The 27650-nt window shown below is 45.1% G+C and overlaps 1 protein-coding gene across 7 annotated transcripts in view; it reads right to left on the bottom strand.

Moving 5' to 3' along the window:
• Positions 1-27650, bottom strand: part of LOC103296290 (phospholipid-transporting ATPase ABCA3-like) — a 451749-nt gene that overhangs the window by 337410 nt on the left and 86689 nt on the right. The gene's annotated exons all lie outside the window — the stretch shown is intronic.

Here is a 27650-nt window from a genome sequence, read left to right as displayed (position 1 = left end):
GGCCAAGGGACTCCACCTGCTGGAGGGACCCCGCTCACTCCACAGATGCCCTTTGAGCCGCAGCACTGCCCCAGGTGTGGCCGGCTGGGGAGGGACTATGGGAGGTTGGCTCCAGGGCATGTCCAGCTTGTGTCACCCAGTCCTGCCCCGCCAGCCATCTTCTAATTAATTTCCTTTCAATGTGCAGGAATCCATGCACTGGGCCACTAGTTAAGGATATAAAGCAGCAGCCACAGCGAGACTGGTAGGATCATGCTGGTCTCATACCCACCTGTGGCAGATAAAAATCAAGAGGAATATCTCAGCTGCAAAAGTCTCCTCCCTCTCCCCCCAGGAGAGAGAGATTCCAGCTTCATACCAGGCCTCAAGGATTGTGGCTGAGTGAGGAGGAGGGCTGCTGGAGTCCCAGGCATTCTTCTTAAAGGGCTAGCACAGGAACTTCGACTCAGCCCCTCTGAGCTCCACAGAAGGGGCATCAGATTGAAAGGCACCAGGGACTTATGGAGAGGAACTGAATCACCTGGTATCAGGGCCAGAGCTAGAGGGGCAGCTTTCTCCCAGACAGAAGTGCTGGCAGAGGCCAGTGTTCCTTTTCTGAGCCTGCCCTCCCCGCTCCCCCCGAGCTAGCAGGTGGGTGCCATATCTGAATCTCTATCAATCTCACTATCACTGATCACCATTTCCAGAGACCCCACCCCACCCAACTGTGGGCCCACCCACGCTGTTTCCAGTGAATTTTCCATACAAACATCCTAGCTTGGCTCCTGCTTCAGACTTTCTGAAAATCTCCCAAAAAAGGAGCATCTGATCTTGTACCTCTTGCTAAGTGACCCCAGGACTGGACTAGCAGCAGCAGGACTTGATTCACAACCTTTATGTCCAGCACAAGTAGTAGACACCTGAAGGTCACTTTGTAGTTCATGCTGGGTGGCCCAGGATAGAACACAGGCAGCAGTTGACCTTGGCCTGCACCTCCTAGGAAGCCTAGAGCCAGCTTACCTGGTGGACAGCTTCAGACCATGTCTAAGCACCACCCAACAACCTTCTTAAGTGGAACACTCAGGAGGGTGACTTGGTGGGCACCACAGCCCTGCTGAAGTAAATCCTGCTCTGAGGGGTGGGCCCCTATATAATTGATCCTCCAAATGGTCATAGCCACTCCTTAAAGCCAATCTGCCTGGAGGTAAATCCTCCCATTGACTTGCCAAGAGCAATCAAGGTTCAACAGGAAGGAGTACACAGCCACACAAGTGGGGTTACCTGAATGCCCAGCTCAGGTGAACAAGAAGGCTGTGCCACTTGATATTACAGGACTCCTATTACATAAAGGCCACTTAACCAAGCCCATGACACATAGCAGCTATACCTAATACATAGAAATAAACACAGAGAGTGCCAAAATTAGAAAATAAGGAAACATGTCTCAAATGAAAGAACTGAATGAAACTCCAGAAAAAGAAGTAATCAAAATGGAGACAAGAAATCTAGTAGATACAGAGTTCAAAACACTCATTATAAGGATGCTTAGAACTTAGTAATAACTCCAACAGCATGAAAAGTAACATGGATATCATAAGTAGATACCAATGAGAAATGATGGATACATTATCTTAAATGAAGAATAATATACATGGAATCAGCAGTAGAATAGATGAAACTGAGAATCAAATCAGAAATTTGGAATGCAAGGAAGCAAAAATACCCAATTAGAACAATAACAACAACAACAAAGAATGAAAAAAAATGAAAATAGTTTTAGGATCCTCTGATATAACTTCAATCATACCAATATTCATATCACGATGCTGCTAGAAAAAATAGAGAGCAAGAAATTGAAAAACTATGTAAAAAATTATAATGACAGAAATCTTCCTTACCTGGTAAAGGAACAGACATACAAGTCCATGAAGCACAGAAAGTTTCAAATAAGATGAACCCAAAGAAGCCCACACCAAGACACATCCTAATTAGAATGCCAAAGGTTAAAGACAAAGAGAGAATCTTAAAAGTGATAAGAGAAAAGCAATTAGTTACCTGCAAGGGAGTGCCCATCTGACTGTCAGCTGATTTCTCAAAAGAAACTTTGAAGGCCAGAAGGGAGTGGCAAGAAATATTCAAAGAAATGAAAAGCAATGACCTATACCCAAGATTACTCTACCCAGCAAAGCTATCACTTAGACAGATAGAGAGCATTCCAGACAAGAAAAAGCTAATGGAGCTCATCATCACCAGACAAGTATTAAAATAAATGTTAGAGATTTCTTTAAAAAGAAGAAAAAGAAAATATAAAAATATGAACAGTAAGACAGCAATAAATATATATCTTTCAACAACGAAATCTAAAAAACAAAATAAATGAACAAGCAGAACTAAAAAAGACTCATAGATACAGATAACATTTTGATGTTATCTGTATTAACATTCAGATGGGAGGCAAGTAGGGGCAGATGCATGAAAAAGGTGAGGGATTACGAAGTAAAAATTGTCACTCAACACAGAGAAGGCCTGGCCCCATGCAACTAAGGAAACAGCAGTGGGACCTCGTACTATGGGCACAAGGAGCCTCTTCTACCACCACAAGTGACTCCCTGGGCACAGCTCCAGCTTGGAGAGAGTGCCACCTTGAAAGGTTTAGGAGTTCCTCCTTGGGAGGATGCCCTGAGGAGTGTCAGTGGCTAGGTGCCAAGCCTTGCCACCATCTGGACTCACCATGGCCTGGGTCCAAACCCATGTGCACACTGCCTGGGACCCATGAGCCCACAGAGGTCACAACTCAGACCCGTACTCTCATAACAGACAACAGCGGGACCTCTGCGCCTGGCAAGTATCCAGCCTAAACCCGCGGGCCTCACATGGACCCATCACCACATGACTGCCACAGACTCAGCAGAACTCATGGCCCTGCCTTGTATTCACCCACCGTCATTGCTACTGAGCTGCCACCACTGCCCTAGAGCCCAGCTGCTCAGCTCCACCACCAGGCTCTGTGGCCGGAACTAAGCTGAAGGCTGGGAGGTGGGTGTGGCCTCCCCTGCCCTGGACCTGCTAGGACCTGAGGAGACTGAAGAGGCTGCGGATCTGTGTGAGACGCGAGGCTTGGGACTGAGAGGAGGCCCGAGGGCTGGCTGTGGAGATCGGAGTGGGTGCAGCATGGAAGCTAGCACCCCACCCTCCTCAGCCTGGGAAGCCCCTCTGACCAGTGGGAAGGGCCGGGCAGTGGAGCTCAGGCCCAGCCTGCACTGGAGGCTCCTGAAGGATACACTTGACATTGAATCTGGGGGCCCCTTATTTCTTGGAGGAACTCGTTTGGGTGAGCAGAAAGGGGGCTGGTCAGTGGGTCAAGGAAGGAGGATCACCCTGCCCACCTGGAACACAGGGGAGGTCCCCTCTTTCCCAGCAAAACAGATGCTTCTGACCCTACCTGCAGTGACCCAAGGCAAGAGAACAGCCAGGGCAGGAAATCTGTGCCCCTGCAGGTGGCAGAGCGGAGGTGCCAGCAAAGCAGACAGAGCTGAGAAGGGGAGGAAGGGCCCACCACCCCCAAGCTACTGGCACCACCCCCCTCCACGAGTCTGATCAAACCATCCCAGCCAAGACCAGGCTACCCAGCAGAGCCCAGCTCTATGGGGGAAGGGAGTGCAGCTCAGAACAGGTTGTGAGACTCAAGGCAGCCCTGGCCTCTGGGCTAAGGAATCCCCGCCCACTGCACTACTAGGGGCTTCAACCCCTCAGACCTCAATCAAGTTGCCCAGGGCCAGAAAAAGACAGTGACTCACACTGACCTGCACCAGACAAGTTTCCAGGGGGTTGAGAATAGACACACCAAGGGACCAGACTCAACAATATCAGAGCAAAATCTAGTGAACTCTACAAATAGCAGACCCAAAGGTTTTTCAGTCTGTGTGTGCAGTTATGATTTTCTAATCTGGTGTGTGTGAGTGGGTTTTTTTGTTTTTCCCTTTTTTTTTCTCTCTCTTTCTCTCTCTTTCTCTCTCTCTCTCTCTCTCTCTCTCTCTCTCTCTTTTTTGGCATATCCCTAATTTTTCTCTTCCCGTTAATTCTATTCTACTTTTGTATATTATTATTCCTTATTTTGTTTTTCTCATTTTTTCCATTTTACTTTTTCTATCTACATCTTATATACATTATCACTACATTTTAAATTCATTATTAATTCACTTGTTTTCTGTTGTTTTTCTTTTTTCCAAATTATAATAGTTCTTCTAGATTCCTCCTTGCTACCATTTAGTTGTGTATTTTTTGTTATTGTTTTTCATCTTCTTCTTTCTCCCTTTTTCTTTATATTCCCTCTAAGTCTTTGGCCATGTGTCTTAATCTTCTTTTTATTTTTTCTTTGCTTTGCTTTCTCTTCTTTTTACTTCTTAAGCATTCCTGTTGTTGCATTGAGTAGTTTGATTTTTGTGGTGTTTTTGGTTTGGTACTGTATCTTATTCTGTTCTGTCAGCACCTGTATAACAGCTGGCATGGTGACATTGGGGTTGAACCTCACTGGCAGCAAGTCAGAGAGGAGATCCTCCCACAAATGGGATATCAAAAATCAAGTCCTATTACAACAAGAGATCCCACATAATGCACACAAGAGGCATTCCTAGAGCATCCAGTTCAGGTGAACAAATTAGACACCTTAAGATATTTTCTATGTAAGGCCATCCCACAAAAACTAGGAAGCACAACAATTCTATCTAATACATAGAAGCAAATACAGAGAGACAGCTCAAGTGGGGAGACAAAGAAACAACTCCCAAATGAAGGAATCTCCAGAAAAAGAACTATACAAAATGGAAGCAAACAAGCTATCAGACACAGAGTTCAAAGAAATGGTCATAAAGATTCTTAAGGAAATTAGTGCAAATTATAACATCATGAAAATGGAAATAGAGGCCATGAACAAAAACCATACAGAAATGAAGAATGATATATCTGACATCAAGAACACACTGGATGATATTAAAAGTAGACTGGATGAAGCAGAGGATAGAATCAGTGATTTAGAAGACAAGGTAGAAATAAAACTCAATTAGAGCAGCAAATAGAAACAAGAATTAAAAATCAGGAAGAGAGAAACCAAGATGGCGGCATAGGTTAAACACCTAACCTGCAGCCGGGCACAACAATTTCAAAGGCACAACTAGAGGTCAGAACGGACATCGTCCAGAACCACAGGAGAGCTGGCGGACTGAAATGCCCACAGCTGGGGGGAAGGAGAAGGCCACGGGGACAATCGGGGGAGCCGTAAAAGCCTGAGGTATGGAGAAACTGGCGGAGACACGAGCACGCGCGCCTGCGGGGAGGATGGAGCCGGAGAGGAAGGGGCGGCTGACGGCCTGGCCTGCGTTCACTGGCAGGAAGGAGATAAAGGCTCCGGAGTGCGCTAAGCACCGGCTCCGACTGCACTGAGCGCCAGTTCCGGGCGAAACCCTGGGAAGCCAGGCGCAGGCTGGGGGAATGAATCTGGGCTGTGGGGCGCAGGCACAGAGGAGCGGGGGAAGGCAGAGCTCCAGAGGCGCGCACGGGAAGGGGCGCAAAGGACGGACTGTTGCCTGCGCCACTGAACTGCCCTAGCGGGAAGGAGACATAAGCTCAGGACCGTGCTGAACCCCAGTTCCGACTGCACTGAACCCCAGTTCCGGGCGAAACCCTGGGAAGCCAGGCGCACGCTGGGGGAATGAATTTGGGCTGTGGTGGCGGAGGCACAGAGAAGCGGCGGCTCCAGACGCGCGCACTGGAAGGTGCGCAGAGGACGGACTTTTGCCTGCGCCACTGGGTGGCCCTGCTGGGAAGGAGACAGGGACGCCAGACTGCGCTGAGACCCAGTTCCAACTACACTGAAACCCAGTTCCAGGCGAGAATCTGGGAGTCCAGATTCATTAGGGGAGGGACTGGACTGTTTGGCAGTGGGCGAAACTCCAGGGCGCGTTTCTCTCAGAGGTGTTTGCAAGGAATACAGAGGGACACAGACGCAGGAGCCTCATAGGGCGGGGCTGACAGGAAGCCAAGGTTGTAGGCTCCACCCTGTAGCTCCGCCCCAGCCAAGCTGAGCAGAAGCTTTTTCCTGCTGAGTGCCTCAGGTAGTGGCTGACCCACACTACATTGGAGACCCAGAAACGAGGGCATCTAGTGGTTGGTGTGAGATGACACCAGATTTCAATCACTTGCATAAGGGAGGCATTCTAGAGGCAGACTCAGTGAGCGCCAAGGCATTGCTGCATCAAGACCCGGCCCACAAACATGTCTCCTGCACAGCAACTCTTCCTATATAGACAAAGAGGGTCCTCACGGCCAATTGGCCTGGAGGACAATTCCTCCCAGTGACACCAACAACAATCAAGACTTAACTGTACAAAGGAGGACCAAGATGGAGACATAGGGCGGCAGCCTGATCGTTGCCTACCACAACAATATTGAGACTACGACGGGAGAGCAGAGCAGACACCAGCCAGAAAGACCGGGGGGCTGGCTGAGCAGATGCTCTACAACTAGAATAAAAGAGAGGGGTACGCAGGATGATGCTGATGCCGGTGACCCAAAGTCCACACTTTAAGAACTATGGCTCAGGCGACACAATGGCGGCCTGGAACGTGCTCGGCGCAGTTCCCCCGGCGGTCTCCGGCTGAGGGGACGGCTCCACTCACTGCCGAGCACGGACAGACGAGCCCCTGGGAGACATGGGGTGGGAGACTCCGTGCTTGCTGACCTCCGAGTCCTTCAAGAATCTCAATGCCCCGAAGCGGCCAGGTGCGCACGCTCAGCGACCGGCCACCGTTGCAGACCCAAGGGCCGACGCAGCGACACCGGACCAGCCCACCGCCGTGCACCGGGCACACCGGAGCCTTGCCGAGCCCGCCGCCCAACGAGTTCTGCGGCAGCCGCCCTGGAACTCTGAGAAAATGACCGAAGGAATTGCTGAGAGGGAATTGACCAACAGGAATTGGGATCAAGAAGACGAAACCCCGCTGAGACCCGAGTCCAGGCGAGCCTGCGAGCCTCTGGGCTCAGATGTGGTCACACGCCTCTGGGTCTAGGTGAGGCCTCACGTCCCTGGGTTTGGGTGAGGCCACGCGCCCCTGGGTCCAGGTGAAGCTGGATTCCGGGTTCGGGTGAGGCCATGTGCCCCTGGGTCCGGGCGAATCTGAACCCTGGGTCCGGGTGAGGCCGTGGGCCCCTGGATCCGGGTAAGGCTGGGTCCCGAGTCCGGGTGAGGCCGTGCGCCCCTGGATCCGGGTGAGACCACACGACCAGGGGTCTGAGAGAGGTAACGTCCCCCTGGGTCCGGGTGAAGCTGAACCCTGGGTCCGGGTGAGGCCGTGGGCCCCTGGATCCGGGTAAGGCTGGGTCCCGAGTCCGGGTGAGGCCGTGCGCCCCTGGATCCGGGTGAGACCACGCGACCAGGGGTCTGAGAGAGGTAACGCGCCCCTGGGTCCGGGTGGCTTCGTGCACCTAGGTCCAGGTGAGGCCACGTGCTCCTGGGTCTGAGAGAGGCCACGCACCCCTAGGTCCGGGCGAGACCATGTGTCCCTGGATCCGGGTGGGGCCTCGTGCACTAGGCCCGGGTGGGGCCGCGTGCCCCTGGGTCTGGGGGAGGCCAGGCGTCCCTGGGTCCGGGTGAGACCGTGTGTCCCTGGATCGGGGTGAGGCCTCGTGCGCCTAGGCCCGGGTGAGGCCACGTGCCCCTGGGTCTGGGGGAGGCCAGGCGTCCCCGGGTCCGGGTGAGACCGTGTGTCCCTGGATCCGGGTGAGGCCTCGTGCGCCTAGGCCCGGGTGAGGCCACGTGCCCCTGGGTCTGGGGGAGGCCAGGCGTCCCTGGGTCCGGGTGAGACCGTGTGTCCCTGGATCCGGGTGAGGCCTCGTGCGCCTAGGCCAGGGTGAGGCCACGTGCCCCTGGGTCTGGGAGAGGCCAGGCGTCCCTGGGTCCGGGTGAGACCATGCGTCCCTGGATCTGGGTGAGGCCTCGTGCACCTAGGCCCGGGTGAGGCCATGTGCCCCTGGGTCTGGGAGAGGCCAAGCGTCCCTGGGTCTGGGCGAGACCATGTGTCCCTGGATCCGGGTGAGGCCTCGTACACCCAGGCCCGGGTGAGGCCACGTGCCCCTGGGTCTGGGAGAGGCCACGCGCCCCTGGGTCCGGGTGAGACCATGTGTCCCTGGATCCGGGTGAGGCCTCGTGCACCTAGGCCCGGGTGAGGCCACGTGCCCCTGGGGCTGGGAGAGGCCAAGCGTCCCTGGGTCCGGGTGAGACCATGTGTCCCTGGATCCGGGTGAGGCCTCGTGCACCTAGGCCCGGGTGAGGCCACATGCCCCTGGGTTTGGGAGAGGACAAGCGTCCCTGGGTCCGGGTGAGACCATGTGTCCCTGGATCTGGGTGAGGCCTCATGCACCCAGGCCCGGGTGAGGCCACGTGCCCCTGGGTCTGGGAGAGGCCACGCGCCCCTGGGTCCGGGTGAGACCATGTGTCCCTGGATCCGGGTGAGGCCTCGTGCACCTAGGCCCGGGTGAGGCCACGTGCCCCTGGGGCTGGGAGAGGCCAAGCGTCCCTGGGTCCGGGTGAGACCATGTGTCCCTGGATCCAGGTGAGGCCTCGTGCACCTAGGCCCGGGTGAGGCCACATGCCCCTGGGTTTGGGAGAGGCCAAGCGTCCCTGGGTCCGGGTGAGACCATGTGTCCCTGGATCTGGGTGAGGCCTCATGCACCTAGGCCCGGGTGAGGCCACATGCCCCTGGGTCTGGGAGATGCCAAGCGTCCCTGGGTCCGGGTGAGACCATGTGTCCCTAGATCCGGGTGAGGCCACGTGCCCCTTAGTCCGGGTGAAGCCGTGCCCCTGGGTCCGGCCGAGACCAAACCAGCGGGAGTCGGACCTCCGTTACCACCATTTGTCCACCATCCAGAGCTGAGGGGTCAGTGCTGACATGTACACATAAGGAACTGGTGGACATTGAAATTGGGTCTCAAAAGAACTGTTGGTCCAGAAAGAAACTCACTACAGACTGATCCATCTGCCTGTCAGCATAACTATTATTGCTTGTCTCACATTCAGTTCTCATAAGTATATATCTAGTGACATATGATCTCGCTCATCTAGGGGAAATGATGAACAACATAGACTGAGGAACAAGAACAGAACCAGAAGCAAGGAGGCATCGATCGGACTATCGGGCCTCAGAGGGAGGATAGGGGAGGGTGGGGGGAGGGGGAGAGTTCAACCAAAGGACTTGTATGCATGCATATGATCCTATCCAACGGTTAAGTTCAACAGGGAGTTGGGGCATGCGTGGGGAGGGGGGGGGATGGGAATGGGGGGATGAGGACAAATATGTGACACCTTAATCAATAAAGAAATTTAAAAAAAAAAAAAATCAGGAAGATAGTATAAGGGAGCCTTGGGACAACAAGAAACATAACAACATCTACATTATAGGAATAATACGAGAAAATTTCCCCAACCTGGTGAAGGAAAATGTCACACAAGTTCAGGAGGCACATAGAGTCCCAGTCAAGATGAACCCAAAGAAACCCACACCTAGACACATCATAATCAAAATGGCAAATGTTAAAGACAAAAAAAAGAATCTTAAAGTCAGCAAAAAAGAGACAGAAAATTATCTACAAATTATCTACAGAGGAGTTCCTTTTCTACAGGAGTTATCTACATTAGAATGTAGCTGACTTTTCAATAGAAACACTTTGGGCCAGAAGGGAGTGGCATAAAGTAATCAAAATAATGAAAATCAAGGGTCTAAATCCAAGACTACTTTATCCAGTGATGCTGTCATTTAAAATCAAGGGTGAAATAAAAACTTTCCAGACAAAAAACACTTAAAGAAGTACATTACTACCAAACCAGCATTGCAAGACATGTTAAAGGGACTGCATTAAGAAGAAGAAAAGAAGAGAGAATGGTCATAGGCGTGAAGAAAATAACAATGGCAATAAATAGGTACCTATCATTAATAATCTTATTATATGTTCCAGTCAAAAGACATAGGGTGACTGGATAAGAAAACATGACCCCTGTATATGATCTACAAGAGACCTACCTAAGAACAAAAGATACACACAGACTGAGAGTGAAGGATAGAAAAATATATTCCATGCAAATGAAAGGAAAAAAATCTGGGGTAGCAATACTTATATCAGACAAAATTGACTTCAAAACAAAGACCATAACCAGAGACAAAGAAGGCCAATTCATAACACTAAAGGTAATGATTCAACAAGACAATATAACCCTTGTAAACATATATGCACCTGATATAGGAGCACCCAAGTTCATAACAATCACTTGATAGACTTTAAGGTAGAGATTAACAACAATACAGTCATAGCACTGGACTTCCACACCCCACTGACACCATTGGATAGAGCTTCCATACAAAAAATCAACAAGGAAACAGTGATCTTAATTGATACACTAGATCAGATAAATCTAACTGATATTTACAGAACATAAACACCCCAAAGCAACAGAATATGCATTCTTCTCAAGTGCAAATACAATATTCTCAAAGACAGATCACATGTTAAGGCATAAAATAAATCTATACAAATTCAAGAAGATTGATATAATACCAAGCATCTTCTCGGATCACAATGTCATGAAGTTAGAAATCAACTACAATAAAAAAAAACCTTAAAAACACTCAAATACATGGAAGCTAACTAGCATATTATTAAATGACTAGAGGTCCGGTGAATGAAATTCATCCACTGGGGGAGGGGGGTGTCCCTTGCCCAGCATGCACCCTCTCCAGTCTGAGATCCCTCGGGAGATGTATGACTGCCGGTTTAGGGATCAGGCCTAAACTGGCAGTCGGACATCCCTCTCACATTCCAGGACTGCTGGCTCCTAACTGCTTGCTTGCCTGCCAGCCTGATCACCCCCTAACCACTCCCCTGCCAGCCTGATTAATACCTAACTGCTCTCCTGCCAGCCTAATAACCCCCAACTTGCCTCCCCTGCTGGCCTGCTGGCTCCCAACTGCCCTCCACTGCTGGCTTTGTCACCCCAACTGCCCTCCCCTGCCAGTCTGATGGGCCCCAACTGTCCTCCCCTGCCGGCCTGATGGCCCCCAACTGCCCTCCCCTGCAGGCCTGATATTGCCTCCAATGGACTTCCCCTGCTGACCTTATCTCACCCCCAATTGCTCTCCCCTTCCAGTCTGATTGCCCCCAACTGGCCTCCCCTGCAGGCCTGATCTCACCCCCAACCGCCCTTCCCTGCCAGCCTGATTGTCCCTAACTGCTTTTGCCTGCCTGATCACCCCTAATTTCTCTCCCCTGCCTGCCTGATCTCACCCTCAACTGCTTTGCCCTGCAAGCGTGGTCTCGCCCCCCCACCCCAACTGCCCTCCTCTGCTGGCCAATTTGGTTCTTATTGGTCGGTTTCTATGCCAGTCAGCGTCAAAAGCTCTGCCTCCTAGGCAACCATTGGATCCTCACACTTTACCCAGATTTGGTCCTGATTGGTCGGTTTCTATGCCAGTCAGCATCTCTGGGCCTATCAACAGGGCCTGATCAGAAACACGGGGCTAATCAGCAGCCCCTGGAGGCCTGGAGAGAAATGGAGGTGTGGCTGCTGGAGAGAAAGAGAGAGGCAAGTGCTGATCAACAGCTGCCACAGAGGCTATGGATCAGACCTTGCTTCTCTCTTCAGGGTCTCTCAGGACCCGATTCGCAGCCCCCTCAGCAGTCAGTGCTGGGTCACACAGCCTGCAGGACTGACTTCCGGTTGGTCAAGCCTCCAGTCATGATAGACCCAGGGTTTTTATATATTAGGATAAATGGGTTAACAATGAGATCATGTAATAAATAAAAAACTTCCTGGAAACAATTGAAAATGAACATACGACCTCGCAAAACCTATGGGACACTGTGAAAGCAGTCCTCAGAGGAAAGTTCATAGCATTACAGGCCTACCTCAAGAAACAAAGAAAAGCACAAATAAATTATTTAACACTACAACTAAATGAATGAGAAAGAGAACATCAAGAAAAGCCCAGAGGAAGTAGAAGGAAGGAAATAATAAAGCACAAAGTGGAAATAATAGACATACAGAATGAAAAAATAGTACTAAAGATCAATGTATCTAAGAGCTGGTTCCTTGAATAAATACAAGATTGATAAATCCCTAGCCAGGTTCATTAAGAAACAAAGAGACAGGAACACAAATAAATAAAATCAGAAATGAAAGTAGCAATTTAACAATGGGCAGCTAAAAATACCAAGGATTGCAAACAAATACTGCGGAAACTATATTCCATCAAACTGGACAAATTTCTAGAGACATACAACCTTCTAAAACCCAATCAAGAAGAATCAGAAAACCTGAGTAGGCCAATAACAACTGAGGAAATTGAAGCAGTAATTTAAAAACTCCCAGGAATCAAAAGTCCAGAGCCAGATGGGTTTACAGGGAAATTTTACAAAACATTCAAAGAAGAACTAAACACCTATCCTCCTCAAACTATTCAAAGAAATTTTTAAGAGGAACACTTGCAAGCTCTTATTATGAAGCCAGTATTATCCTAATTACAAAACCAGCTAGACACTACAAAGAAATAAAATTACAGGTCAATATTTCTGATGAACACAGATGCTAAAGTCCTCAACAAAATATTAGCAAATCATATCAATCAATATATTAAAAAGATCATACAACATGATCAAGTAGGGTTTATTCTGGGGATGCAAGGCTGGTACAATATTCACAAATCAATAAATGTGATACATCACATAAACAAATTGTAAGATAAAAATCACATGATCATATCAATAGGTGCCCCAAAAAAGCATTAGTTCTAGCCACAGCAATCAGACAAGAATAGATAAAAGTCATCCAAATTGTAAAAGAGAAAGGAAAACTCTCATAATTTACAGATGCCATGATATTGTACATAGAAAACCCTAAAACCCTAAAGACTTCACCAGGAAACTATTAGACTTAATAAATGAGTTCAGCAATGTAGCAGGGTACAAAATCAACATCTAGAAATCAATGGCATTTTTATACACCAACTAGAGGCCTGGTGCATGAAATTTGTGCACGTAGGGGAGGGGTTCCCTTAGCCCAGCCCGCACCCTCTCATAGTCTGGGAGCCCTTGGGGATGTCTGACTGGTGGCTTAGGCCCGCTCCCCCTACACCCCCTTCCGCCCAAGAACTGTTAGTCCATTCCCTTTCTATGCCCCTGATTCTATTATATTCACCAGTTTATTCTGTTCATCGGATTTTTTATTCACTTGATTTTTAGATTCACTTGTTCACAGATATGTATTTGTTGTTCATAATTTTTATCTTTACCCTTTTCTTCTTCCTCCTCTTCTTCTTAAAGAATACCTTTCAGCATTTCATATAATTCTGGTTTGGCGGTGATGAACTCCTTTAGCTTTTTCTTGTCTGTGAAGCTCTTTATCTGACCTTCAATTCTGAATGATAGCTTTGCTGGGTAGAGTAATCTTGGTTGTAGGTCCTTACATATCACTTTGAATATTTCTTGCCACTCCCTTCTGGCCTACATAGTTTCTGTTGAGAAATCAGCTGACAATCCTATGGGTGCTCCCTTGTAGGTAATTAACTGTTTTTCTCTTGCTGCTTTTAATATTCTCTCTTTGTCTTTTGCTCTTGGCATTTTAATTATGATGTGTCTTGGTTTGGTCCTCTTTGGATTCCTTTGGTTTGGGGTTCTCTGCACTTCCTGGACTTGTAAGTCTATTTCTTTCACCAGGTGGGGAAAGTTTTTCTGTCATTATTTCTTCAAATAGGTTTTCAATATTTTGCTCTCTCTCTTCTTCTGGCACCCCCATAATTCGGATGTTGGTACACTTGAAGTTGTCCCAGAGGCTTCTTACACTATCTTCATATTTTTGGATTCTTTTTTTATTTTCTTTCCCTGTTGGGTGTTTTTTGCTTCTTCATATTTCAAATCTTTGACTTGATACTTGCGATCCTCTAGTCTGCTGTTGGAGACCTGTATATTATTATTTCAGTCAGTGTATGCTTAATTTCTAGTAGGTCCTTTTCCATATCCTCGAGGGACTCACTAAATTTATCAGCGGTTTCTAAAAGATTCTTGAAAATATTTTGAAAGAAGATGGCGACCGGCAGGAAGGTAGGGAGAGAGTGTGAGTGAGGAACCCATAGAGGAGAGTGTAGACGTGTGTGGTGTGTGTGTGTGTATGAGCTAGGGTCAGTTAGATTCTGCAGGTCTTCCAAGGGGATGCCTAACCTGGCAGTCCTAGACGGTGGAGCCCCGCGCACAAAGCGGACACATCTCCGCGGCTGGTGCGGACATGGAGACCACGCCATCTTGAGAAACAGAGCTGCCTGAGACTCGATCCTGGCTTCTGACACAAACCAGGACCCTGCAGCCACTGGGGACAGAGAACTGCTATCACAGCTTCAGACCAACAAACAACAAGAATCCAGACTTCCCGGCAGAATTCCTTGAGTCAAAGAGCCTATCCCCCTTCCCGCAGGAATGCAGACAGCGCCATAGTAACTGATAGTCCCGCCCCTCGCCCAAGCTGCAGAGCTTTGTGCAGGGACTCGCTCCCCCTCAGGGAATTTGGCGCGCTCGGGACAGAAGCAGCTCCCTGTTGGGGAAATCTGTCAGTGCGCACAGAGGGCTCCGCTTCAGAGAATTTGGGGGAATTTGGCTTGCGGGTCACAGCTCCCCTTTCAGGGAACCTTAGTGCTTGCACAGAGGGGCTTCCCCTTTGGGGAATTTGGCGTGCAGGATGGACTCCGCCCCCCTTCTGGGACTCCAGTAGAGTGCACAGAGCCAGCTCACCTTCAGGAAATTAAGAGTAAGTGCCCTAGCCGGTTTGGCTCAGTAGAGAGAGCACACACAGGACGCAGCTCCACTTCAGGGAATTTGGCACGCCGGACACAGCTGCCTGGGATTCCAGACTCACAGCGCATTCACACTAAGAGCCAGCGATCCCAATTGTTGGTGCATGCACACACAGGGACCATGATTCTCAATGAGAAACCGCACAAGGCAACAGAGACTCTGACACTCGAGTCTTGGTGCAGAAACAGGGAAACTCTGACTCCTGGCACATACTAAGGATCTCATTTTCGGCACATACCAACAGTGTGGTGCAGACAGGGCCCCTGATTCTAAGTGTGCACACGAGACCACACGGAACACTGGGGACACTGACCCTGGGCAAGTCTGGTTCCCACCAACCAAAGGCAGCCACACGTCCTAGCGTCAGAGCACTTCAGTGAAACTCGGGTGGAGCGAAGTCCCCACAGCACACGGCCCAGGTCCACGCAAACGGAAGCTTGAGCTTTCTGGTGATAGCCAGAATGGGGAAACGAAATAACTCACAGAGGAAAGAAAATGTGGAGTCGCCAAGAAAGGAAATCAGCGAAACTGAAGCTTGCAACATGACCGAAAAGGAGTTTAGAGTAATGGTCATGGAATTTATACATGGGATGGATGAGAAAATCAACAACTTATGCAAGAATCAGGAAGAAATGAAAACTGATATAGCTACAATCAAAAATACCATGGAAAGTTTCAACAGTAGACTACAAGAAGCAGAGGACCGAATTAGTGAGTTAGAAGATCAGGTACAGAAACAAGCTCAATCTGAACAGCAATTGGAGAAAATAATTAAAAAGCAGGAGGAAAGCCTAAGGGAGCTTCGGGACAACATGAAACGAAGTAACATATGTGTAATAAGGCTGCCAGAAGGACAAGAAGAGCAGCAGGGATTAGAAAATCTATTTGAAGAAATAATGACAGAAAACTTCCCGGATATGGGAAAGATAAAAGTTACGCAAGTATAGAGAGTCACAAGCAGGATCAACCCCAAAAGACCCACACCAAGACATGTCATAATTTCAATGGCAAATATAAATGATAGAGAATCTTAAAGGCGGCAAGAGAGAGACAGAGAGTTACCTACAAAGGAACACCCATCAGATTGTCAAATGATTACTCAACAGAAACACAACAAGCTAGAAGTGAATGGAAGGAGGTATACAAAGTGTTGCAAAGCAAAGGACTGAATCCAAGAATACTATATCCAGCAAGACTATCAATCAAAATTGAAGGGGAAATCAGGAGCTTTGCCGACAAAAAAAGGCTCAAGGAGTTTATCACCACCAAACCAGCAATGCAAGAATTGCTAAAGGGAATACTGTAAAAAGAAGAAATAAACAGGTAAGAAGGAATACAGACACAAAAATAGATATGACTACAAACAAATACCTTTCAGTAATAACTTTAAATGTAAACGGACTAAATGCTCCAATCAAAAGATACCGAGTAGCTGAATGGATAAAAAACCACGACCCATATATATGCTGTCTACAAGAGACCCACCTCAGAACAAGAGACTCACACAGATTGAAAGTGAAGGGATGGAAAAAATATCTTTCAGGCAAATGGAAATGAAAAAAAAGCTGGGGTAGCAATACTTATATCTGACAAAATAGACCTCAAAGTAAATGCCATAACAAGAGATAAAGAAGGCCACTTCATAATACTAAAGGGAGAAATCCAACAAGAAGAAATAATTCTGGTAAACATATACGCTCCCAATATAGGAGCACCCAAATACATAAAAAAACTCCTGGAGGATTTCAAGGGAGAGATTAATAGCAATACAATCATAGTAGGAGACTTTAATACCCCACTATCACCACTGGACAAATCCTCCAAACAAAAAATCAGCAAAGAAACAGCAATCCTAAATGACTCACTACACCAGATGGTATTAATTGACATCTTCAGAACATTTCACCCAAAGCCACAGAATATACATTCTTCTCAAGTGCACATGGGTCATTTTCAAAGATAGACCATATGCTGGGTCACAGGAAAAGTCTCTTCAAATTCAAGAAGATAGAAATTATATCAAGCATCTTCTCAGATCACAATGGCATAAAACTGGAAATCAACTACAATAAATACAATCCAAAGAAATCAAACACATGGAGACTAAACAGCATGTTATTAAACAAGGACTGGGTCACCAGAGAGATCAAGGAAGAAATAAAAAACATCATGGCAACAAATGACAATGAAAACACAACAATCCAAAATCTATGGGACACAGCGAAAACAGTCTTGAGAGGGAAGTTCATAGCTCTACAAGCCTATTGAAAAAAACAAGAAACAATGGTAATAAATAACTTAACCCTGCAACTCAAAGAGCTAGAAAAAGAGCAGCAAGGAAAGCCCAGTGTAACCAGAAGGAAGGAAATAACAAAGATCAGAGCGGAGATAAATGACATAGAGACCAAAGAAACAATACAAAAGATCAACAAAACCAAGAGCTGGTTCTTTGAAAGGATAAACAAGATTGATGGACCTCTAGCCAGGCTCACCAAGAAGCAAAGAGAGAGGACCCAAATAAACAAAATCAGAAATAAAAGAGGTGAAATAACAACAGACCGCACTGAGATACAAAGGATTGTTACAAAATACTACGAACAACTCTATTCCAACAAACTGGACAACCTGGAGGAAATGGACATATTCCTAGAAAAATATAACCTTCCAAAAATCAATCAAGAAGAATCTAAAGAGCTCAATAGGCCAATAACTATGGACAAAATTGAAGCAGTCATCAAAAAACTTCCGGCAAACAAAAGCCCGGGGCCTGATGGCTTCACAGGAGAGTTTTACCAAACATTCAAGGAAGAACTAAAACCTATCCTCCTCAGACTATTCCAAAAAATTCAAGAGGAAGGAACACTTCCAGGCTCCTTCTATGAAGCCAGCATCACCCTAATACCAAAACCAGATAAAGACAACACAATGAAAGAGAATTACAGACCAATATCCCTCATGAACATAGATGCCAAAATCCTCAACAAAATTCTAGCCAATCGGCTCCAGCAATACATCAGAAAGATCATACACCATGACCAAGTAGGATTTATCCCAGGAATGCAAGGATGGTACAATATCTGCAAATCAATAAATGTGATACATCACATAAACAAGTTGAGAGATAAAAATCACATAGTCATATCAATTGATGCAGAAAAAGCATTTGACAAAATCCAACACCCTTTCCTGATAAAAACTCTCAACAAGGTGGGAATAGAAGGCTCATAACTCAACATAATAAAATCTATATATGATAAACCCACAGCAAACATCATACTCAATGGACAAAAACTAAAACCATTTCCCCTAAGAACAGGAACAAGGCAGGGATGCCCACTCTCACCACTCCTGTTTGACATAGTACTGGAAGTATTAGCCATTGCAATTAGACAAGAAGAAGAAATAAAAGGCATCCAAATTGAAAAAGAACAAGTAAAGCTGTCTTTATTTGCAGACGACATGATATTGTACATAAAAAATCCGAAAGACTCCGTCAAAAAACTAGTAGACTTAATAAATGAATTCGGCAATGTAGCAGGATACAAAATTAACGCCAAGAAATCTATGGCCTTTCTATACACCAATAGTGAACTTACAGACAGAGAGACTAAAAAGGCAATCCCATTTACCATCGCACCAAAAAAATTAAGATACCTAGGAATAAACTTAACTAAGGAGGTAAAAGACCTACACATGGAAAACTACAGGACACTGAAAAAAGAGATAGAGGAAGACGTAAACAGATGGAAGAACATACCATGTTCATGGATTGGTAGAACCAACATCATTAAAATGTCCATACTACCCAAAGCAATCTATAGATTCAATGCACTCCCCATTAATATACCAATGGCATATTTCACAGACCTTGAAAGAACTCTCCAAAAATTCATCTGGAATAAAAAAAAGACCCCGAATAGCCACAGCAATCCTGAGAAAGAAGAATAAAGTAGGAGGGATCTCAATACCAGATTTCAAGCTGTATTACAAAGCCACGGTTCTCAAAACAGCCTGGTACTGGCACAAGAACAGACATATAGATCAATGGAACAGAATAGAGAATCCAGATATCGACCCAAACCACTATGCTCAATTAATATTTGACAAAGGAGGCATGAACATACAATGGAGTCAAGACAGTCTCTTCAATAAATGGTGTTGGGAAAATTGGACAGATACATGCAAAAAAATGAAGCTTGATCACCAACTTACGCCATACACAAAAATAAACTCAAAATGGATACAGGACTTAAACATAAGACGGGAAACCATAAAAATACTAGAGCAATCCACAGGCAGCAAAATCTCAGACATATGCCAAAAGAAATTCTTCACTGACACTGCCCCTAGGGCAATGGAAGCTAAAGAGAAAATTAACAAATGGGACTACATCAAAATATAAAGCTTTTTCACAGCAAAAGAAACCATCAACAAAACAACAAGAGGGCCTACTGCATGGGAGAACATATTTGCAAATGGCATCACTGATAAAGGTTTAATCTCCAACATCTACAGGCAGCTTATACAATTTAATAAAAGGAAGATAAAGGATCCAATAAAAAATGGGCAACAGACCTAAATAGAATCTTTTCAAAAGAAGACAGAAGGAAGGCCAAGAGACACATGAAAACATGCTCAACGTCACTAATTATCCGAGAGATGCAAATCAAAACAACAATGCGGTACCATCTCACACCTGTCAGAATGGCTATCATCAACAAATCAACAAACAAGTGTTGGCGAGGATGCGGAGAAAAAGGAACCCTCGTGCACTGCTGTTGGGAATGCAGACTGGTGCAGCCACTGTGGAGAACAGTATGGAGTTTCCTCAAAAAACTGAAAATGGAACTCCCATTTGACCCAGTAATCCCACTCCTGGGAATATATCCGAAGAAACTAGAAACACCAATCAGAAAGGATATATGCACCCCTATGTTCATAGCAGCACAATTCACCATAGCTAAGATTTGGAAACAGCCTAGGTGCCCGTCATCAGATGACTGGATCAGAAAAGTGTGGTACATCTACACAATGCAATACTATGCTGCCATAAAAAAGAAGGAATTCTCATCATTTGCAGCAACCTGGATGGAATTGGAGAACATTATGTTAAGTGAAATAAGCCAGTCAATGAAAGAAAAATACCACATGATCTCACTCATTAATGGATAATAAAGAACATTATAAACTTGAACAAAAAGACAGATACAGAGACAGTAAAGCATCAAACAGACTGTCAAATTACAGGGGGAAAGTTAGGGAGAGGTGGGGGAGATAAGAGATCAAAGGACTTGTATGCATGCATATAAGCATAACCAACGGATGCAAAACTCTGGGGGGTGAGGGCATATATGGGAGTGGGGTGGGGGGTGGCAATGGTAAGATATGTACACATATAATACCTTAATTAAAAAATTGAAAAAAAAATAAAAAATAAAAATAAATAAAAGATTCTTGAAAAACCTTATAACCAGTGTTTTGAACTCTATATCCAGTAGTTTGCTTTCCTCCATTTCTGTCATTTGTGACCTGTTTCTTTGTCTCCCAATTTTGGCTGCTTCCCCTGTGTTGATAGAGTGGCTTTGTGTGCTAGGTGTCCTATAGGGTCCAGTGGCTCAACCTTCCAAATTGCCTGAGGTAGACACTCTTGGTGCACCCCTTTGTGGGCTGTGTGCACAGTCTTGTTGTAGTTAACCCTACCAGACCGCTGTACCGATTTTTCGGTAATTTCCGAATCTGCCGCTGTACTGCTGTGCCTATTTTCGGTACTTTGCCTAGTACGTGAAAAAAATGCGTCACAAACTAAAAATAACCAATCAATCATGGTCAAACATCATGGTTAGCCATTGCAAATATCTGCCCCCATGTGTTTGAATTGACTTTGTGTGGTTTGACGTGAAAAAATTCTAAAAATTCACAATGAAACGAGTGGCTGATGAATCAAGCACTTCAACAGGAAAGCGAAGTAGGTCTAGGCTGATCACAGTCCAACAGGTGATCGATACTTTGGTTGATTCAGACTCTGAGTAGTAATAAACAGAAGAAATAAAGATGGCAGTGTGCAAGAAATACAGATGTCACAGCTGGTGAAGGACTATAATAAATAGATGGGTGGCTGTGACAAAAATGTCCAGATGACCCGCCTTCACCCGTCTCGTCATCATTACCACTGGCCCTGGTGGCTTTTCATAAAATTTTTTATGTGGGCCAGTTATAATTCTTATATCTTGTATGCTTCAAAGCAACAAGCTGCTTCAAAAAAGCCAGTTTATTTAACCAGATATATTCAGAAACTGTGCCTGCAACTTATTGATGGATACAGGACATTAGCCCACCACCACCCACAAAAGGAACTCTGCCCTCAACGGATGACCCCAGGAAATCATTTTCCAGGGATTCCCCCTGGGATATGGTCTAATCATATCTGTGTTGTGTGCATGGAAAAGCACTCCAGGTACAACAAGCAAAATCCTGGCGTGTCTTACAAAGACAATCCATGCAAGAAGGTGAAGAGCAACATCTGGTGCTCACTTTGCAAGAAGTACCTCTGTGTGAAACAAGGCTCATCCTGCTGGGTGGATTGGCACACAAAGGTGGAATATTGGCGCTAGATGAAAGGTAGACCTATTTTCTACAATGTCTCCAAGTTCCATCTTATTCTAACCACTTGTTTGCATGTAACTAACATTTTTCTATATCATGTTGATTTTTTCTCTTTAATGCTCAGGAGCCCAGGTATAGGGGACAGTTAGGTTCAGGGCCTCAGGTCTGGTAGTGTTAAGGCTTGATTGTTGTTTGTATCACTGGGAGGAATTGACCTCCAGGCCAATGGGGATCAGTTGTGTCTATGATGGGAGAACTTCTGTGCTGGAGACACCCTTATGGGGCATGACTTGCTTCAGTGGGGCTTTGGTGCTCACTGAGTCTGCCCCCTGAGTGTGTCCCTTATGGATCTGAGGAGTTGTAATCTGGATGGTCCCACTCTGACCACTGGGTACAATGTCTCTTGGATCTCCAAGGAGGTGCAAATTTAGCCTCTGCCTGAGGCCACCCAGCAGGAGATACAGAGAGATTTTCAGATTTATCTTCTTTGTTTTGGGTTTGGAGATGCCCAGATGAGGCCCAGCTGTGAAGCAATGCAAGCTTTTGTGGAGCCTTGGGCTTTCTTTTGGAAGTTCTGGGGCTCTCTGACCCAGCTGTAGTTTGTCAGGTAATTTTAGATTGCAAAGGGCCAGGCCATTCATATGCAAAAGCCTGTGTGCACAGCTGGGGTTGGGTTGTAAATTGTGTGGGGCAGGGTCTCAGGGAATTTAGTGAGTCCCTCGAGGATATGAAAAAGGACCAACTAGAAATTAAGCATACACTGACTGAAATAATAATATACAGGTCTAAGGGAATCAACAGGGTGGAGCAAACAGCAATGGCTGACCTTCAGCCCGGCCCTAAGAGGCCCCTGGGTCTCAGTGTCCCATGGTAATTGCTGCAAGCACCTCTGAGAAAAAGCCGCCCTCGTGTTCCGGCCCAATGCAAGACAGTCCAGTTTCCCCCCCGTATAAGTCTGGTTCCCCAGAGTCTCGCCTGAAACTGGAGTTCAGAGCATCCAGGAGCTTGTGTCTCCCTCCCGACTGAAAAAGACAACCGCGTCCTCAGTTGCCAGCCCTTTCTACATGTGCACCTTCATACCTCTGCACTTTAATTCTGCAAAGTCCAGTCACTGCAGCCTCCCTGATCCCCAATCTGTTTCCCCAACTCAGTGAGACCACTATGCTCTGTTTACAATCCCCTTACACATACTATGTATGATGCAGAAAGTTTCTCCAGGCAGAAAATCAGGGACATACATATTAGAGCTCTCTCCCTTTGTTTCCCTTCTCTCGGTGATCAAAATTTTGCATTGTCAGTTGTCTAAAGTTTGCAAACAGATGTTTCATAGACTTTGTCCAGTTCTTTCTTTATTTACAGTGAAGAAAGGCACCCAGGACTGGGGCTTTGCTTTGGCCACTGGCAGGCACCTGTGACCTGGGGTTCCTCACAGCCCTGGCTTCATCCGGAAGGACGTCTGGTCTAATTAGCATATTACACTTTTATAATTATAGATAGTGAACTCTCATTAAGAGAAACAAAAAAAAATACCATTTACCATTGCAACAAAAAATAAGATACCTAGGAATAAATTTAACCAAGGAGGTAAAAGACCTATACTTGGAAAACTGTAGGACATTGAAAAAAGAAACAGAGGAATATGCAAAAAAAAGAAAAAGAAAGAGGAAAGATATACTATGTTCATGAATTGGAAGAATTAACTTCATTAAGACGTCTATACTTCTCAAAACAATATATAAATTCAATGCAATAACTATTAAAATACCAATGGCATGCTTCACATAACTATAACAAATACTCCAAAAATCTATATGGAACCAGTAAAGACCCCAAAAGCTGCAGGAATCTTGAGAAAGAAGAACAAATTTGGAGGGATCACAATATTACAAATCATTATAACCAAAACAGCCTGGTACTGGCACAAGAACTGGCATATACCAGTAGACCAATAGTTCAGAAGAGAAACCCTAGAAATTGACCCACACCATATGGTCAATTAATATTTGACAAAGGAGGCAAGACATGCAATGGAGTAAAGACAGCCTCTTCAACAAATGGTGCTGGGAAATCTGGCAGACACATGCAAAAAGATGAAACTAGACCACCAACTTACACCATGCACAAGAGTACACTCAAAATGCATAAAACACTTAAATATAAGATATGAAACCATAAAAATCTTAGAAGAAAACAGAGGCAATAAAATCTCAGACATCTCATGTAGCCGAATTTTTACTGATACATCTCCTAGGGAAAGGAAATAAAGGAGAAAATAAACAAATGGGACTATATCAAAATAAAAAGCTTCTGCACAGCAAAAGAAACCACCATCAAAATGAAAAGGGAACCCACTGTATGGGCAAACATAGTTACCAGGTATATATCTGATAAGGAGTTAATATCCAAATATATAAACCACTCATACAACTCAATAAAATGAAGACAAACTATCCAATTAAAAATGGGCAGATGACCTGAATAGACATTTATCCAAAGAGGTCATACAAATGGCCAAAAGACAAATGAAAATATGCTCAAAGTCACTAATCATCCAAGTGATGCAAATTAAAATAATAATAAGATATCACCTGACACCAGTCAGAAAGGCTATCATAAAAAAAAAATCAACAAACAACAAATACTGGCAAGGATGTGGAGAAAAGGGAACCCTGGTGCACTGCTGGTAGAAATGCATACTGGTGTAGTCATTATGGTAAACAGTATGGAGTTTCCTCAAAAAATTAAAAATGGAGCTTCTGTTTGACCCAGTAATTCCACTTCTAGGAATATATTCTAAAACTCCCGAAACACCAATCAGAAAGAATATATACACTCCTATGTTCATAGCAGCATCATTTACAATGGCTAAGATTTGGAAACAGCCCAAATGCCCATCAGTAGATGAGTGGATAAAAAAGCCGTGGGACACTTACACAATCGAATACTATGCAGGTGATAAAAGGAGGGACATCTTACCCTGTGGGAGAGCATGGATAGACCTGGAGAATATTATGCTCAGTAAAATAAGTCAATCTGAGAAAGACAAATATCACATTATTTCACTTATTTGTGGAATCTAATGAAAAAAATGAATTGACCAATAAACATGCAGAGAGGCATGGAACAGATTGACATACCTTGATGTGGGGTGGGGTGACAAGAAGAGAAAAACCAAAGAACATATATACCTATACCTATTAGAGGCTCAGTGCATGAAATTAGTGCACGGGTAGGGTCCCTAGGCCTGGCCAGTGATCAGGGCCGATCTGTAGGGCGACTGGCAGGGCAATCGGAGGACCCCTGCTGGCACCCACCTTGGCTGGCCTGGCACAGCCAGCTTGCTGGCTGACCCCACACCCCACCGCCACCTACTCACTGGCCAGCCCCAACCCCCACCACTGCCACCAGTCACCTCCCTCTGCAGGGCAATGGGCAGTGCAATCGTGGGGCACCCACTGGCATCCACCTTGGCTGGCATGGGGTCTGTGGGCTGGGGGTAACTCCTGTGTTGAGTGTCTGCCGCGTGGTGGTCAGTGTGCATCATAGCAACTGGTCGTTCTGCCATTCGGTCTATTTGCATATTAAGCTTTTATTATATAAGACTAGCGGTCTGATGCACAAAATTCATGCAGGAGTAGGCCTTTCTTCCTCTGACTGCCAGCATCGGCTTCTCTCTGGCACCCAGGACCTGGGCTCCACTCCAGCCACCGGCAGATACCCGGGACCCAGGCATTTCTCGCAGCCCCAGCTTCTTCCAGAATGTTGTCTGGAAGGATGTCTGGTCTAATTAGCATATGATGCTTTTATAATTATAGATAGGCATAGCCCATATACACAGGCAATAGGGTGATGAAGACCTGGGGGCACTATAGAGGCTGGGAGGTGGGTAATAAAGCAGGGAATATTGGAGGCACTTTTAATATTATCAACAATGAAAATTTTACATATAAGAAAGAAGTAAAAATTGGTGTTACAGAATAGTCTTGAGGATGTAAAGTACAGCATAGGGAATATAATCAGTAATTCTATATAATAAAAGCATAAATTGCTAAGTGTCTGTTTGTCCAGTCATCTGTTCAACCAATCAAAGTGTAATACACTAATGATATGGCTAAGGCCTCCAGGGATGCAAGGATGGTATAATATCTGAAAAATCAATAAATGTGATACATCACATAAATTGAGAAATAAAAATCACATAGTCATATCAATTGATGCAGAAAAAACATTTGACAAAATCCAACACCCTTTCTTGATAAAAACTCTCAGCAAGGTGGGAATAGGAGGATCATACCTCAACATAATAAAAACCATATATGACAAACCCACAGCCAACATCATACTCAATGGGAAAAAACTAAAACCATTTCCCCTAAGAACAGGAACAAGATAGTGATGTCCGCTTTCACCACTCCTGTTCAACATAGTACTGAAAGTGCTAGCCACAGCAATCAGACAACAAGAAGAAATAAAGGGCATCCAAATTGGAAAAGAAGTAAAATTGTCATTATTCGCAGATGACATGATACTATACATAGAAAACCCTAAAGACTCCATCAAAAAATTATTAGACTTAATAAATGAATTCGGCAATGTAGCAGGATACAAATTAATGCCAAGAAATCTATGGCATTTCTATACACCAACAGTTAACTTACAGAAAGAGAGACTAAAAACAATCCCATTTACCATCGCACCAAAAAAATTGAGATACCCAAGAATAAACTTAACTAAGGAGGTAAAAGACCTCTACTCAGAAAACTACAGGACCCTGAAAAAAGAGATAATGGAAGATATAAATCGATGGAACAGCATACCATGTTCATAGATTGATAGAATCAACATCATTAAAATGTCCATACTACCCAAAGCAATCTATAGATTCAATGCACTCCCCATTAAAAACCAATGGCATATTTCACAGACCTAGAAAGAACTCTCCAAAAATTCATCTGGAATAAAAAAAAGACCCCGAATAGCCACAGCAATCCTGAGAAAGAAGAATAAAGTAGGAGGGATCTCAATACCAGATTTCAAGCTGTATTACAAAGCCACGGTTCTCAAAACAGCATGGTACTGGCACAAGAACAGACATATAGATCAATGGAACAGAATAGAGAATCCAGATATTGACCCAAACCACTATGCTCAATTAATATTTGACAAAGGAGGCATGAACATACAATGGAGCCAAGATAATCTCTTCAATAAATGGTGTTGGGAAAATTTGACAGATACATGCAAAAAAGTGAAACTAGACCACCAACTTACACCATACACAAAAATAAACTCAAAATGGATAAAGGACTTAAACATAAGATGGGAAACATAAAAATACTAGAGGAATCCATAGGCAGACAAATCTCAGGTATATGCCAAAGCAATTTCTTCCCTGATACCACTCCTAGGGCAATGGAAACTAAAGAGAAAATAAACAAATGGGACTACATCAAAATAAAAAGCTTTTGCACAGCAAAAGAAACCATCAACAAAACAACAAGAAAGCCCACTTATGGGAGAACATACTTGCAAATGTTATTAGTGATAAAGGTTTAATCTCCAACATTTATAAGGAATTCATACTACTTAATAAAAGGAAGATAAACAAGCCAATAAAAAAATGGGCAACGGACCTAAATAGAATCTTTTCCAAAGAAGACAGAAGGAAGGCCAAGAGACACATGAAAATAAGCTTAAAGTCACTAATTATCTGAGAGATACAAATCAAAACAACAATGCAGTACCATCTCACACCTGTTAGAATGGCTATTAGCAACAAATCAACAAACAAGTGCTGGGAAGGATGCGGAGGAAAAGGAACCCTCGTGCACTGCTGGTAGGAATGCAGACTGGTGCAGCCACTGTGGAGAACTGTATGGAGTTTCCTCACAAAACTAAAAATGGAACTCTCATTTGACCCAGTGATCCCACTTCTAGGAATATATCCCAATAAACTAGAAACACCAAACAGAAAGGATATATGCACCCCTATGTTCATAGCAGCATAATTTATAATAGCTAACATTTGGAAACAGCCTAAGTGCCCGTCAGCAGATGACTCGATCAGAAAACTATGGTATATCTACACAATGGAATACTATGCTGCCATAAAAAAGAAGGAATTCTTAGCATTTGCAGCAGCATGGATGGAACTGGAAAGCATTATGCTAAGTGAAATAAGCCAG

This window comes from Eptesicus fuscus, chromosome 4 (genome assembly GCF_027574615.1).
Source record: "Eptesicus fuscus isolate TK198812 chromosome 4, DD_ASM_mEF_20220401, whole genome shotgun sequence".
Lineage (NCBI taxonomy): Eukaryota > Metazoa > Chordata > Mammalia > Chiroptera > Vespertilionidae > Eptesicus > Eptesicus fuscus.
The sequence above is the reverse complement of the archived record's forward strand: the minus strand, read 5'-3'. Positions and strand labels throughout refer to the sequence as shown.